Raw genomic sequence first — 11,574 nt, forward strand, 5'->3', positions numbered from 1 at the left:
AGGGAGAGATGGAAGCGATGAGGACTTTTGCTCCAAATGGGAAAGGAGAAGACCTCAGTTCCTAGAGATGCTCCCAGAGATAGTCCTAGAGATGGAGATGAGGAGGACCCTTTGATCCCAGGGAAGGAGAAGGACCTCTGTTCTTAGAGATGAAATGCTCCCAGAGATGGGTGAAGAGAATTTTTGTTTCTGAATGGCTCAACCTTAAAATTGCACCCCAGTAGCTCAAGACTGGACCCTTGAAAGCAGTTGTGGGAAAAGCTGCAAGTTGTGGGAAGGGACTCACATGTGAGCAGAGAACCAACCCGGGCGGCTGTCTCGTTGTGATATTGTTTTCATAGAATGGGCAAGAGAGACTCCTCTTCCTAAATGGACTGAACAAGGTTATTATGGAAGTGGTAAACAGACTGAACATCTCAAGGGCTGTTTTTTCACATTGTCAGTGGGAGAAGGGAGAAAAGTGAGGGGCGGAGGAGAAGTGTTCTGAAGGTGTGGTATGATTTTTTTTTCCTTCTTTTAGGTCTGCTAATAAACTTCTTTATATTCTCTCAAGTTTGGTGCCTGCTTTGCGTTTCTCCTAATTCTTATCTCACAGAAGATAAACAGTAATGAGTATTTTGGACCAAACCACTACATATCATATCTTTCACATATGAGAAAACAACTTTAATATTCCTCTTGTCTTGTGTATTAATATACTTAGGCTTGAATTTTAGAGGTTTTTGGCTTTTTTTTCTTGACAGTGACTGAGTGCTGTGTGTGCTGACTTAAACATCATGTACTAAAATTCACACAGGACCGTAGTACTTAAATAGTGAACTTCATGATACAATAAGTCATGATTAAAATCTATTTGATATTTACCTACCACTGGAGAAGGGTCCAAGGCAGGCAGTTTCAGCATTCGTTGTCGTTCAGCAAGGGGCTAAGGGATGAGTTGAATCTCTGTAATGTGGAGCTGGCTCACAACTAGAAGGTAAATAGTAGAATTCTTAATATGGTGTTCATTCTTATTAAATTACTGTACACTGGTTTTCACATTTTTATACACAAAATATACCAAAGAGAAGAAGAAATAGTTAATGGAAAAAATGCATATTTTACTACAGCTAAAGGATTATTCTGTTTTTCCAAACTGTTAGTATGCTGGATAAATAAAGTGAAAAATCTGAGTATATAACTAAATATACGTTTAAAGATCTGTTTCCAATTCTATCTTTTTAAGCTACCTAGTCTGGCCCAATCCTAAATCCATTTTGTCTAGGTAAATAAAATATGCTCAAAAGTAGAGTGAGATCCAGAAATGTAAACATAAGTATTTTATAATTACTTTTTTTTTTTTTTTAACCTTATAGTAACCATTATAATCTCTATGTACTATATGGAATCTAAACTCCAACAGGGAAAAATTTCTGATAAATTCTTCTTTACTTTTATACTCCTTTTTCTAGACTGTAAAATGGCATGCAGGCTAGCTGTGCTACAACACTGTTTTACATCCATGGTTTGTGCTATTACATATTGTGTTTTAAGCTTTTGTGAGACAGTTGCCAAAATAGCACCAGTCTGTGTCAGTCATGGGCTTAAGCAAGTGCTTTTATAACTTAGCTGTGATTTTCTCTTGCATATTTTGGTAATATATTAACTTGTACATATTCTATTCTGCTTTAAACCTGTATATATGTGCATATATTTGTACTATGTATGTGTACATGTGCCTGTAGTATACAGATAGTACTGTTTATATTTTCATATATACGCCTATACACACTTATAAAACAGTTTCCATTATTAGCATGGAGATGTATTGCTATTCATACTGGGACAAGTCATCAGCTCCTTAATCAGGAAAATTTTGACAGTGAAGTCTGACTTACTGAGACTTTACTCTGAAGATTTTCCTATGTATTTAGAGAAATATTATCATACTTTTTTAAAGACTTTTGAAGACATGTAAAAGTCACTGACCAAATGATAGAATGGGAAAAACGGTAATGTTGCTTTCTAAGTTTTATTCCTCTTAACATATGTGAAATAATTTTCTCCTGTTCTTGAGAAAACAGATTGTCTGTTTCGTAAGCTAGAAGTTCGTAAGAGGAATCATTAACACTTTATTTTGAGAAAGATTATAACACCAAATTCAACTTTTCCAACAGGGATGCCATCCTACTATATGTTTTGAACTGATTTAATGAGCTCCAGTACTATTTTTCATGTCGAGTTTTGAGTCCAGATTCTGTTTCATCTGTGAAAGCTGGTAATGTGTGTAACAAAAAAAGGTGTAAATAAATTTCATACCCCAGCTTTTATTGTTCTTTTTGGTCATAACAATATCAAATACTGCACTAAGAGGAATGTCCAGTCAGGTCTTAGCAGCCTGAATGAAAACTCGCCAACAAGCTCCCTTTTGTCTGACCTTTCAGAAGCTGGTAGATTTCCTATAGCTTTTTAAATATCTATATTCTATAAGTTGAACTCTTAAGAAGTATGGAAAACAAAACAAAACAAAACAAAAAACCCTGAAAATGAAGGTGGAAGGCTAAGATTTCTTTTTTTTCCAAACTACAACTAGTCCAAAAGTATTTTGCCTTACTCTTAGGGAAGTAAGAAGAAGGAAAAAAAAAAAAAATCACCAAAATTGAAAGTAACTACAGTCTTATGCAAATAACATTTTCTGAAGTTTTATTGTGATAACTCTTCCTCCATAACTAAATCTTATTCCCTTGGTGAATCATGCCTCATATGGGATTGAAAAAGAAAAGCAAGGAGGTCTCTTCTCTCACTGGACTGTGACAATGCCTCAGGAAGTTGATACACATTTTGAGATGCACTTCTTGCTCTTCCCCTGACGTGCCTTCACACTAGGGTGAGGAGATCCTTACTGCACAGTGTTTTGATTAACCATTTAATTCTGAACCCCCTTTGAGGAAGTCTTTATTCATTTGCAATCTGGTATGCACAGCCTGAGCCCTTCTTCTATTCTATTCCTTCCTCAGAGTATCTTTTAGGGGTCAGGCTGTTCCCGTCCATGACACTGCTAGAAGATTTTTCACAGAAAAACTGGCTGTGTTGGCTCTGCAGTGTTGTCAAAGATTAGGACATCGTGGGAAAAAAAAAAAAAAAAGGTGTGATTTGAGATATCACTGAATTGTTTAGATGCCCTTCAGCTTGCTGGGATACTCTTTTTAAGATTCTGTTTGGAGACTAGATAATTCTACAGACTTGTGCATGATCTGGTAACAGTTATGCTGCTTGTAAACTCCAGCTGCTTGATAATACAGGAAGAAAAGCTGTGTATTTGGCTTACTTCAACACAATGTTAAAGTGATGTTCTAAAGAAATAATAACTGCTACAAAACCTTTTTTATTAGATAATTATGTCCCCTCTTGGGACCAGATTCATCCTGTGTTGTTTAGTAGTGAAAAGAGGAAGACCTTGGGAAGGCTTGCAAAGTTCACCTCAGGCAGGCTGGTGAAGTTCCCCTCAGAACTCTTTTATTTGCATCTACAGCCTGATTCCCTGCTACAAATTAGAAATCTCCTGTGTATCAACAGAAGCTGGGGAAGACCCTTTGATTCTCCTTATTGCAGGAGTGACATCATCCATGACATAGGTATAATTTCCATGGATTCCACTGAGAGCCTTGTGTTAGCATCAATCTAGTATTTTAACTTTGGCACAATAAGCCCCTACAGCATTGATGCCTTTCCGTGCTGGGTCCTAAAGTCCTGGTCACAGTCTTAGATTGTTGCTCCGGCCCCTCTGTAATTTGCCGGCAAAGAGAGGGGCAAAGCAAGGTGTGTTCCCACCCAAGACTGCGAGTTTCAAGGTCTTCAGGGTCCCTTCATGGTCGCCAGCAACTGATGCCTTTTCCTGGTCTTAAAATCAAGAGGCATACATGGTTAGAAGGGGAAAAGGGATTTTACCTTGGTATTTATTTTTAAGGATCCTTAGGTGTACACGTCCAGGTCATATGCATCAAGATGTCCCCCACCGAGTCTTTCCCTGTGTCTCTGTGTCTCTCCTCCTCTCCGTGTCCCCCCAACATTGGGTATAACATTATAGGCTTTACTAATTAGCATATCTATCAAAGATTCCCCAATGAGAGGCTCAAGTGAGCCCCCCCTCCCCAAGGAATCTTCCCCTGGATGGTTCTATCTTGGTTTACAGAATGTGTTCTGGAGAGGACCTTGGGGTCTGGGGCACACTGATCCCTAGCTACGAAGCTTCTAAAATGTTTAGTCTCTTAGCTGAACAAACAAGTCCAAGAATGTAGGCAAAAAGCACTAGGAATACAGAAGCTGTAAAAAGGTATAAAAGGGGTATAAAAGAAAAGGCAAAAATCTTCATGGCATCAGCATGCTACCAAGAAAAAGAATAATTTTTAGGTTTCAGTTATCTAGTGAAGTTTCATAGACTTAGCATGAGAAATAAGTGACAGAACCCAATTCAATCTCTGCCTGAATTCAGTAATTTCTTCTCTGAAGCAGTTGTCAAAGCAGAGGAAGGCTTGCATAGTCTGAAGAGTTTCCTGAAGTTAGCATGGGTTAGTTCTAATTCTCTGTTAAGAAAATAGCGTATTAGTTTAGCTAACTCCACTCAAGTAGACTTCTTTGCCCTTGTCCGTTTTTAAGTGGAATGACCAGGTAATCTAAACCTCAAACAGACCCCTTCCTAGACCCTGATTTTATAAATAATACTTACAGTGTTGGGATTTAACATCCTACTTAGACTAAGGAAGATTCGTTTAGGCAATAGGCTGGAAATAGTCAAAGTTTTATTTTTTTTTTGCATGAGAATAGAACTAGTCTCCAGCTTTAGGATGAAACAGTTCCACTGACGATAGTCCTAGGCAGCAGTCTCACTCATTCTGAATATGACAGTGAATGTCAACATCATCAGCTGAGATGACAGCTTGACTTTGGGTGGGTAGACAATGTACCAGAATTTTTTTCTTGATGTTCAGATACACCCTCAGAGGGAAATTTTTGAAAGACAAAGAACAAAACATAAGGATTATTGACTGTAGAGGTTAGGTTTGTTTTTATACTCTCAAGATGCTAGGAAGATGCATATGATTTCAAAAATCATTACCGGTTGGGAGAAAAAATGCTCTTTTTGTCTCTTTGTGTGAACTATCATTTATGATTTGAGGTGTTGAAGTATGAGACTAACGGAGAGCGGGGCAAGGTCTGGCACAGGTATTAAAGGCCTCTATTGTCACAGGTTAGGAGGTCGTAAGAGCTAGAATTATGAGCACACAGGAACTAGTAAAAACTTGGTTGCCTTCTTTCCCCTTTTCCCAAACTAATTGCAGAATCAGTCTTCCTTATTGTAATCAGCTTATAGGAAACAGTGCAAAAGTGGAAGACAGTAAAAGCTGAAGCCTTAGCTTATCACTTTGACAATTTTCAGCTGCAGATGTATGTGAAAAATTGAACTATAACTGCCATGAAATATCCGTGTTAATTGACAGTAGTTTCAAGAGGCTGTATACAAGGTTGATTCTCTGGTGAGTACCAGATATGTACATTGAGTAATCGTGGATGTTTGTTGGCTTGGCTTTTTTTTTTTACTTAATGTATTTACATTATTTTTTCTATTTATATACCTTTTTTTTTACTATTTTCTTTTTCACGTCCTCCTTATAGGAGGATCTCCTATAGGAGAAGAGCCGATAGCATTTTAAAAGTGCTCCAAAGGAAACAATAACAAGAAATGTAATTTCTTGTAGATAATTTTTTTTTTGTTGTTTTGTCATTGTTTTTCTAGGGAGATTAGAAGAAATAAAATTATTCTGCATAAATATAATGGAGCTGATAAGTATATACCATTTAATGCAGCATTTGGGGACTCAGTACAAGCAGTTATAAAGGAGGCATGTCTAATGCAGCATCGTTTCAGAATTAGATCAGGAAATTTAAAGTCAGTTTCTATACCTTCTCAGAGATACTGGATAAACCACTTAAACTTGATAAATTATGTAAGTTAACAAATTGTTAATATGTATCAATATGATACTTTGCTACTTTGCTGACTATTGAGAGAGGTATGTAATCCTTTGAGATCTTAAAATGGAAGTCTTCCCTCCTCCCTCTATACCCTCGCCTCCCCACAAGTTTAGGAAGAGAATCATTCTCTCTCTCAAGAATTGTTAGTGATTATTCTTTTTTTACATTCCTTAAAGAGGTCTGATATTCATCAAAACTTGCTCCTTTTCTTAATCTTAATTTGTATACATTTAGCACGTGTTCCAACAAGAGTGCCTTCATCTAAAGGCTGATTATGGGAAACGGTGCTATTCGTCCTGTACATTTCTGCCTTCACACACTACATAACTAAGGTTGTGCTGGCTGACTTTTCACATGCTGATGGACAGCTGAACCAACTCTGTGGATTAGACCTCTAGGATGGCATGCATAATTTTGGAGGCTGAAACAGTTAACAAACAGCTTCCAGTTAACAAATACGCTATTAAAATCATGATACCTGGCCTGAAAGTAGATGTTGCTATTGGAAGACAGTGGGGAAAACACATCTATATTTCACTGTGGTTTTTCTGTCTAAATGAAAGTGCTTGATGTGCTCTTTGACCTCTTCTGTTAGTTCAGTTGGGTATAATGGCCTTCTCTTTATTACTTTCAACAACATGGTAATCTACCAATGGCAGCAAGGAAAATATTATATATTACATTCCTAGCACTGGACTCAGATGAATGAAAGTACATACAGACTTTACAGCTTCTGAGAAGGAAATTAATATTGTCTTTTCCAGAGTCTAGACAGGCTACTTTTACTTTGACTGCCTTTTTTTCCTTGGTGATAACTGGTTAAAAAGAATGAAAATACTTTGTAGTGATAGTTTACATTCTTGGTCTTATTTTTTCATGACTGTGAATTGTGAAAAGTTGTAGCTCTTGTAGGAATAAGTGTAACTTGAGAAATGAGAGCAGCTCTAAAAAAGTCTATCTACAAGATGTAGCCTATTGACGATCCAGTTGCATCACAGAAATCACATTCTTGGTGGATGTATTCAAAACAATGAAAGAAACTGCTACTATATCTGGGATATTGGAGAGGGAATAAATTTCTAAACATTTAAAAATTTGCTATTAGATAAAATCTTGCATTCTTTATTTAGTGCTTTGGAATTTATTTGAAATTTACTTGGATTTTTTAAAAAATGAAAACAAGAGGCAAGAATCTCACCTGATACAAACTGGCATGGCTCCACTGTAGCCAAACAACACAGTGTTCGAAGCAGCTGAGGAGCTGACTGCTGCTTTCAGAATGGAGGCTGGTCTTTATTCTGCCACTTCACTTTATTTATTTATTTATTTATTTATTTACTTTAATCTATGCAGATCTATTACCCTGTTTATTGGAACTAGAATGCCTAACTCATTTATTACCTAAAGTATTTTGTGGTCAAAGGGGAGAGAGGGCTTCAATTTTCTGTGCAGATGGCAGAAGTACCGTACAGTGGAGTGGAGTGTATCTATTAATCTCATCTAAAGAAGCAGACAGTGAAGAGGTTCAGCTCTGTGACAGACTAGCCATTAACAGCACCCCAAACTTGATCTTATTTCTTCACTTTTTTGGACTGAAAACACTGGGGCTAAGATTTATGTCATTGTCGTCTCTGCCTTTCCTCTGTCTCATCTGTATTCTTTACAGAGCCTATAAACATGGGCTGTCAGCAAGCTAAACCTGTCAGATTTCCACTTCCCCCCCTCCTCCGTCTGCTACTATGCTTCCTGAGAAACAGCCCTGCACACTGCACCCTCACTGTGATTCTTATGATCACATCTCATTCATCACCGTGACTCCAAACTCAGCTCAACACATTAGAAAAAAAGGTCAGGGATATGAAAGGAAAAGAGAAATAAACAACTACCCAGCGGAAGCGGTTGAGCTGCAGGAGACGTGGGAGGTAAGATCGGAGCCAATTTCTCTGCCAGCAGCTGTACTGGGCATAAAGTACTTGCTATACAAGTTCTAAGTGTTTTAAACTGGAGGGTTGTGTAGGGGTTTTCTGCAGCTCTTGGTTTATTTCCCCACACAGAAGCATAGTGAAAGGATAGAAAACCTTAGTTAAAGGTGGGAAGGTGATAAAACTTTTTATAACTGGAGTAAAGAAGACAGATTGGCTGCTGAGTGACTAGAAACCTGATAGCATCCAAGATTTGGGCTAGAGAGTTCAATAAACACTGATGAAAGGACAAGTCCTATGTTGACTTTCTGAGCCAAACTTTAAGATGCTTTGGTTTTGGGATGGGCAGAATTTTGTATGGATGAAAAAGAAATTGTTTATATGAAGTAGTAATATTCCTTTAAATGGTGTTGGTTTCCTCCTATGTGCTACACTGTCAATCTAATTAGGTAGAATTAATTTTAAAATTATTCTGGCTTAGTGATATACCTTCTCCGTTCTCCTCACTACTACTTTGGTCATTTATACTGAGTGGGTTTGTTTTCTTAAACGGGAATTATGTTTTTTGCCTCTATACAATTTTTTTTCCAGTTTCTTGACACTTTTCATCATAAATAGAAATAGCGGTTAACTATTTTCTTATTTGCATTTTGCAAATCTATATTTAAAATATGGATGTGATATCATGCCAGTAATTTCTTTCTCTCAAGCAAATAAGGGGGAAAAAAAGAGAAACTGCAGAGCCTGAAATAAATAGCTTGTAAAACTCTGTTTGGAAGAGTTTTTTCTTGCAAAAAGTAGTAAACTTATCAGGATTTTAGTTTACACTTTTATTTATGTATTCAATAATTGGTTAAGAATTTGATATGCCCTCTGATAATAACATATTGCACAGCAAGTGTGATGACTTTGGTCAAATAGTCAAGAATATGAATATCTATATCAAGTAATAATGTGACTGTGCTTTATGCAAGGACAGATTGTTGTCTCCTAACCTTTTTAACATGTTTCTATCCGGCTCAAGTTACAAGCTATTTTTTATGCCTTATGTGTTATTTAAGTTAAAAAAAAAAAAAAAAAGATTATTTGATAATTCTTTTTGAACAAAGAGAAAAAAAAATAAGCCAGAAGGCCCCTACTGAAATTATCAGGCAAATGATAAAACCAAGAGCATCCAACGATTAAGCAGGGAAGAGGAAATTTCATAGGAAATGGTTCCCATGATGTCCATTAAATGCAATGCTTTGGATGCAGCCTTCAGATCTGTTAGACATGCCTCTGGCTCTGGAAAGGTGAGAAGTAATACTACGCTGTATATTTGCTCAATTTCTCATTCTCTTTGAAGCATTTGCTATCATGCCAAAGCTGAAGACAAAATGCTGGAGTTTGTGTCTCAAAACGCAATAAGACGTCTTACAGAGTCACTTGTGGGAAAAATCTAGCAGAATTTGGGGAGAAACATCTTATCATTCAGAAAAGGAACTTTTGCATTAAAAGTAAAATAGAGGACTGTAATATCCCTTACTTCTGCAACAGAGTTTGTGTTTTCTTCAGTAGGTGTAACTGCTCTCAGTGTTCATCATACTCCATGGACTGATAGTATGGAATTCATCAATTTTGAACATATTGAATGTCCTTGCTTTAGTGGATAGGGGGAGTTAAGATCCCCAAACCAGGTAACTGCATTAACACAGTGTGTGCATAATAATGCTGAAACTAAAAAAGACAAAAAACTGAGCACATGGAGTTAGGATATTCAGAAAAAAGTTCAAAGTCGAGCTGAGAATAAATTCTAGATTAATGTGAACTGTGAGGAGTAAAATAAATTGTGGAGAATAAGAACCAGGGATGAAAACACATTAGAAAAGAGAAGCACATTTGAATTCCTACAATTTACTGTATATAAATGCAGCATTGTGATACAGCAGACTGTACTGACACTACTGATACTCCAAAATAAGGAAACTAAGCCTGCTAGAAATTTCAAACTTGTGAAAAAAGAAGTGTGAAAAACAGAAAAACACCTGGCAGTACACCTATAAAAGAGGCTATAACTGCAGAACAATTAAGAAATAAATGTGAGTGGCTCGCCATGAACTGCATTGAACAGCAATAATAACAGTGCTGGCAGTATGAAAATGATGATCCTACTAAAGGAAAACAAAATAGAGGATAAGATCACAATAATAAAGTAAATTGCAGTAAGAAAATAGGAGTACTTTAGAAAATAAAGGTATAAGAAATAGAAATATTTTTTAGAATGTTAACTTGAAAAAAAGTTATAAACAGTGTTTTTATATACCACGTCACTGCAAATAAAATATGGATTGGGTGGAGGATGAAAAGAGGAAGAAGAAAAGTCCAGAATCCAGTACTTCCCTCTTTCTTTTTATGCTAGGAAGAAGCCAAATACTAGCCAGTTTATCTTCTGGCATCAAATGAGATTGCTTCAGTTATTTTGATCAACACCAGATGAAAATGAGGTGTAAACCAAATATTACTTTGCACTGGGATATCAAATATTCTTTTATATATCTCTGCCAAAATAAACTAGTAAATATTGAACTTGGCAGACTGAATCTGACAAGTACTTAAAATTTGAAGTGATGTCTTAGAAAAATAAATGGGTATCTCACTTTTCCCTCTTGAATATATAGTAAAGTTTGCATTACATAATGCACTTCTGTCCACATAGATGCTGGAGGGCTACATTAAGCTATGAAAAATTGTCTTTAACTGATATATGAAAGGCAGCCATTTTAAAATAATAAGGCTATGGACAGAAATGCAATTTGAAAAGTGAACACTTTCAAGTGAGTAATTTATCTCACCAAGCAAAAATTTCTGTTATCATTCACCATCTAGTAAATATCTTGAATGTTATGTGACAGAACCTGCCTACTCTTAGTTGCTTACAATCAACAAAACAAGACTTGATTTGCCAGGTTGTAAACCAGATTCTTGTAATGCAGATATGCAGAGATTGGATTTTCTACTCCCATATTTCTTAAGGAGGATTGGTTAATTTCACAGGCTTCATTATCCAAGCTTTGCAGCTCAGCTGGCTGCAATCAATAATGTGTAATCCTAGATGGATTTACAAAATAAACAAAAATTATATCTTCATTAAAAACTTCATTGTGACTGATAGAGTTCAGGTCTGTATATTGGGTATGACAGCTATAATGCTTGCAGTGCACTCAAGCCAATGTTTGCAACATAAAAGGATGTACCACTCTAAAGACTGACATGACCATTGACCCCTTTTTAATTTTCTGGGAATATTTACTTCCCATTTGACAAGGTCTTAAAAAAAATACTATATGGAATTATGAAAAACATTGAAACACATTCAGGTTTCTCTTCAAAAACAGCTAGTACTCCTATTTCTCAGATAGAGCCTCTTTCTGGGAGTTCTAACTACTCTGTTCTTCTATTCAAAACTGTGGATTTCATTAAGTCTTCTTGAAAATGTGAAGAGGGTATATTTGCATACTTAAGAAGTGCTTAGTCTTGATTAGTGGTGCATAGGAAATCAAGTAGGGTCTTATTTTTACTACAATTTATTCATTCAATGCTATCTATAATGCTATTTTATTAAATAGTTATAGTGGTAGTAAAACCACTGAGTATATTTGAA

At 36.3% G+C, this 11,574-nt stretch overlaps 1 protein-coding gene and 1 long non-coding RNA gene across 2 annotated transcripts in view; one reads left to right on the forward strand and one right to left on the reverse strand.

Moving 5' to 3' along the window:
• LOC103618747 (cadherin-12) overlaps positions 1-11,574 on the forward strand; it is a 442,407-nt gene that overhangs the window by 119,974 nt on the left and 310,859 nt on the right. The window lies entirely within an intron of this gene.
• Positions 875-11,574, reverse strand: part of LOC108447770 — a 20,742-nt gene continuing 10,042 nt past the window's right edge. Inside the window, exon 3 of the long non-coding RNA XR_001863454.1 lies at positions 875-969. This is a non-coding gene — a long non-coding RNA (uncharacterized LOC108447770). The remainder of the gene's footprint in view (positions 970-11,574) is intronic.

The sequence above is a fragment of the Corvus brachyrhynchos genome, unplaced genomic scaffold (genome assembly GCF_000691975.1).
Source record: "Corvus brachyrhynchos isolate BGI_N302 unplaced genomic scaffold, ASM69197v1 scaffold23, whole genome shotgun sequence".
Lineage (NCBI taxonomy): Eukaryota > Metazoa > Chordata > Aves > Passeriformes > Corvidae > Corvus > Corvus brachyrhynchos.